The sequence below is a fragment of the Monomorium pharaonis genome, chromosome 1 (assembly GCF_013373865.1).
Source record: "Monomorium pharaonis isolate MP-MQ-018 chromosome 1, ASM1337386v2, whole genome shotgun sequence".
Taxonomy (NCBI): Eukaryota; Metazoa; Arthropoda; class Insecta; order Hymenoptera; family Formicidae; genus Monomorium; species Monomorium pharaonis.
The window spans coordinates 34,439,385-34,444,425 of record NC_050467.1 but is presented as its reverse complement, the minus strand read 5'-3'; the positions used below and the strand labels follow the sequence as shown (position 1 = coordinate 34,444,425).

The window sequence follows — 5,041 nt, the reverse complement described above, 5'->3', positions numbered from 1 at the left end:
CTTTATTTTTAATATTTTATTTTCTTACTGATTACTTGCGAGACGTGCTAAAATAAATAATATGGCACCGATAGTCGATAGCGAATCGTTACGCGACACGCATGAGAGTTTTTTTTTATTTAATTTATTATCGTTTACTTTTATGCGTTGCATATATTCGAGTACAGTTAGACGACAGGAATTGCGTTAAACTTAGACATAGGTTAGATTTAAGCGAGCGTTATTAAAATGATATATTCTCTTTATTATTCATGTTAATTTGATAGTGTGCGATATAGAAAAGCGTATGTTAGAAACAGAGATTAACGACAGGAGCATTTATTATATTCATTCATTTGTAGAGGATACCACTGGACACATGTATTAATAAATAGCCCATATTATATTATATCAATAACCTTTAAATCCACCGATAAAGTTAGAGTTCTTATTAAATTGCGTTTATTACATTTATTCATTTATTCAATTATTCGTATTAAGGGGGGAAACTCATGTAAATCGAAATTTTTTCTATTGCTTAAATTTGTAGAAAATTTTCTGTAGAATATGAAAAAAAAAGTAGAAACCGATTTGAGACTTCCTTCTATGTTATTTTCGTTGAAAAGTGAACGGTTGAATTGGGCGGAGCACTCAGGTAGACGAGTCGGGAACTCAGTCTTTCGATCCCTCTGTAATAAATGTTAACCTGGCTGTGTTAGAGTAATGTTCAAGGAACAGGAAGATCTGCTCTATGGCCCTGACATCGCAGATTAGCAAAATACTGCGGTAAATTAAAATAAATTACGATTTTGTTACTCAAACTTTAAACGCGTTTTTCTCGAAACGCAAAATTTCACACGCCGTGCAACGTAACTCAAAAACTAATTTTTTGATCTTTGTGAAATTTGGTATAAATATTTTATAGACAGTTGGGCCACAGCATGTCATGCTCCGATTTTTTATTTTTTTATTTAAAACGTGTTATTAACAATTGTTTAAAAAAAGAAAACTTTTCAAAACTTCGCGATTTCTGCAAACTTGCAAATTTTAATAAAATAAAAATGTTTTGCGTTTTTGCATAAATTAAAAAACCTATTTTGGTTTTTTTATTTCAGACCATTTTTGTGACCTGTATTTTCCAGACGCCATTTTCAAACCGCCCTTGCACTGTTATTATAAAAAATTAAAATTTGAAAAAAATATATTTTTATATTGTAATGTCTATAAATTGTACCTTAAATTTCAAATCGATCTACACGTTACATTTTTCAAAAAAAATTCTTGAAAAACAGGCTGTTTACATAAGTTTTTCCCCTCTTAAGTATCACTTGCATCAAGTGCATTTATTTATCCAATTCTATTATTATAGAGTTTGCTTACATTTTATTAAGATTATTAACTTCATTGCAGTTAAATATATTGTGTTAAAGACAGTAGAGATAGATCTGTCATTTCGTTAATTCGTTTAAAAAGTTAATACTACACCGGTTCTAACTCAGGAGCTCCGAGGGAGGAGCGGGTGTGCGGGGGGAACTTGTAAGCGCGCGGGGCATGACGTCACGCGGATCGAAGGGTCTCGCGGTGCGAGAATTGCCAACGTAAGATTTTCGGATCCGTGACCGTCCCCGGGAAGGGAAATCGGGGTCCGCCGCCGCCGCCACCATCGCCCGCCGCTGTCGGATCGCGCCCAGTGTGATCATCGCAGTCATCGTCGCGATGCTTGCGCTCTCTCTCTATTGCGAATCTCTCTCTCGTCTATACGCGATATCTTTAATCATGCAGTCTTATCATTCCGGCTATTTCTCTCGTTCATTGCGCTCTTTCATACACGGTCACATACATGCGTTCTCACCCATCGCACCTTATCTGCATAAATTTATATTATCTATATAATTGTTTTATTTGATTGTTTTACTTGATAATTTTATAATTGTTTTAATCTAACTTAGTAGTTAATAATAAGACAGTTCTAACCCAGGTGCTCCGAGGGGGGTGCGGGTGTGCGGGGGGGGGGTACCGGTAGGCGCGGGGGTATGACGTCACGCGGGGAGGGGGATCTCGCGGTTCGGAAATTGCTGACGCAGTATTTTCGGGTCCGCGACCCGGGAGCGGGAGAGGGGTGTGCGGGGGAGGTACCGGTAGGCGCAGGGGTATGACGTCACGCGGGGAGGGGGATCTCGCGGTTCGGAAATTGCTGACGCGGTATTTTCGGGTCCGCGACCCGGGAGCGGGAGAGGGGGAATCGGGATCCGCGACCGCCGCCGCCGCTGCCGCCGCTGTTATAGCAGCCATCGCTGCGGTGTTCACTCTCTCCCTCTATTCCGAATCTATCTCTCTCTCTCTCTCATCCGTACGCGATATTTCCAGCCATACAGTTTTATCATTCTCTCGCTCTTTCTCTTTCATTCGTTGCGTTCTTTCATATCGCCGCCGCCGCCCGCTGCCAAGCGAACGAGAATGTACTACGTGATGGGTGGGAGCGAGAGAACGTGATGGATAGTATATGATGGATAGTATGCGATGTGTATGAGTGAGAACATGTGATGAGTGTGAGTGAGAGAGCATGCGGAAATATGGATATAACGGGTGGGAAGGAGAGAACGTGATGAATAGTATGCGATGTGTAGCATGCGGTATGTGTGAGCGAGAGCGTGCGATGGGTGTAAGAGAGTGAGAATATTGTATTTAATGGGTGAGATGAGTGCAACTGAAAGCGAGGGAAGGGAGTGAGAAAGAGAACGCATATTATATATTATATAACTTTATATATTTATATATTTATATTTATTATTATCATTTATTTATATATTTATGTATTTATATTCATTCTTATCATTTATTTATATATATTTATATATTTATATATTTACACCCAAATTTCGATATTATTATCTATTAGAGGAGGCATGCCAAAAAGACGACGCAAGTCCCATACGTCGGCTTCACCAAATTGACCGTATGATCGTTCCAAAACGTCGTCGTTCTGCGCTCTTAGCATATTTCTCCCCCATCGTGTCCAGAATATTTCATTTATATTAATAAATCCCCTAATTTGGATATCTTCTTGGTACAACCATGGCTAGAAAAAAATTAACATTTTTTTAATTTTATAATTTAACAACTTTTTAAAATATAAATATCTAAAAACTTACTTGATTACTTGTTGACTAGCGCACCGACAATAGCCCTCCTAAAGGGATGTTTATTGGAGGGCCAGGAAGTGGTACCCTCACGCGCAGCTCATTGTTAATTATAACACGCTGGATCGGCGTCCCATCAACACACACGTACTAAAAAACAGAATATAATTATTATTTAATTTTTTACACTTCACATGTACATAAACTTGCACTATCACTTACACCGGTGACGGGATACATGATTTGAATGTTCTGCATGGTCATGTAGTATTTGCGATAAAAAGTTTCTTCACAAGCTCACTCTTAATATACCACGAACTGACTGCACCGTCGAGAAGCAGTAGACTAAAGATGTGCGTTACTCTCACTTGAGAGATGAATTTGAAAAAAGTCGTGTCAGCTTTGTGGAATTTTTTTATCTGCACGCATTCTCATTTCAAAGCTTTATAATGCTGTCTCGGTTAACGTCTCAGTTAACATCTCGTTCGAAATAAAAACCACATTAAACATTCCAAACTTACATTTATATCATACATCTATATAATACATTATCAAACTGCATTGTACAGCTATCGAACCGCTATCAAACAGCATCACACATCTATTGAACTGCTATTGAACCACCATTGAACTACTATCAAACTGTATCATACAGCTATCAAACCGATATTGAACTGCATCGTACAGCTATCAAACTGCATCATACAGCTATTGAACCACCACTGAACTACTATCAAACTGTATCATACAGCTATCGAACCGATATTGAACTGCATCGTACAGTTATCAAACTGTATTATACAGCTATCGAACCGATATTGAACTGCATCGTACAGCTATCAAACTGCATCATACAGCTATTGAACCACCATTGAACTACTATCAAACTATATCATATAGCCATCGAACCGATATTGAACTATCACTTGTGAAATAAATTGAAAAAAGTTGTGTTAAAGTATAATTTTTTCTATCGTACGTGACTTCATATAATTTTTTCTATTGTACGTGACTTCATATAATTTTTTCTATCGTACGTGGTTTATCAACGAGATCGTCTTATATTATCTCGGTCAACGTCTTAGTCAAAGAGCATATTAAACATATCATATTCCATTTCATACATCTATATATCTTATATCCATTTCATACATCTATATATCTTATATCTTATATGGGAAAAGGATAGAAAACATTTTATTGCATTTTATTTTTCTTTATTTTGAAAAAATTCCACAATTATTTTGATATTGTGACCACCAGTTATATATTTTAAATACATTTTGTAATGCACAATTCTTAATATGTTTTTCACATCGTATAGTATTACTAACATCTAGATTATTTAAAGATTTAATGTCTTCATAATCTGCATCCAAAGTCTTGATATATATCCCATCATCGGTATCGAGCATGTCCGTCAACCATTCTCGTTTCTGAAGTCCTTTAACGTATATGATAGTATTGCTGTCATCCGTATTACACACAGCAGATGTAATCAGACGTTTCGCCATGCTGTACGGTATCATCCCGTCTTTCCATTGCAATCCATGATGATATGCAATCAACCAAGAAGCACAAGACTTGTCGGATTTTGTAAGAACACGCCATGGCATGGGGCTAGCAAAAATATAATGTGCGAGAACAGTTCCTTTTTTCAGTACCGCTACTTCCTTTACGATAAATTTTTTATCGACAATGAATCCTTGCAGATCCACAAATGTCGGTACGATCATTATGAGTAACTCTTCAAGACTGTAATTTTTAATACCAAATATATCAGTTTTTATCAGTTTGATGTTACATGATTTTGCGCACTACGTTGGACAACGGACAATATTCAATTACACGATCATGTAAAATGAGACAATAAGCGGTAGTATTCGCAGGAACATTTTCCTTGCAATCAAATTCTATGCGCA

General features: G+C 37.1%; 1 long non-coding RNA gene across 1 annotated transcript; it reads right to left on the bottom strand.

Annotated features, from left to right (window-relative positions):
* Positions 1-2,787: 2,787 nt before the first annotated feature.
* Positions 2,788-4,230, bottom strand: LOC118647335. Its single transcript, XR_004964641.1, has 2 exons — positions 3,132-4,230; positions 2,788-3,058 (listed from the first exon to the last, which is right to left on the bottom strand). It is a non-coding gene; the product is annotated as an uncharacterized LOC118647335 (long non-coding RNA).
* Positions 4,231-5,041: the final 811 nt, after the last annotated feature.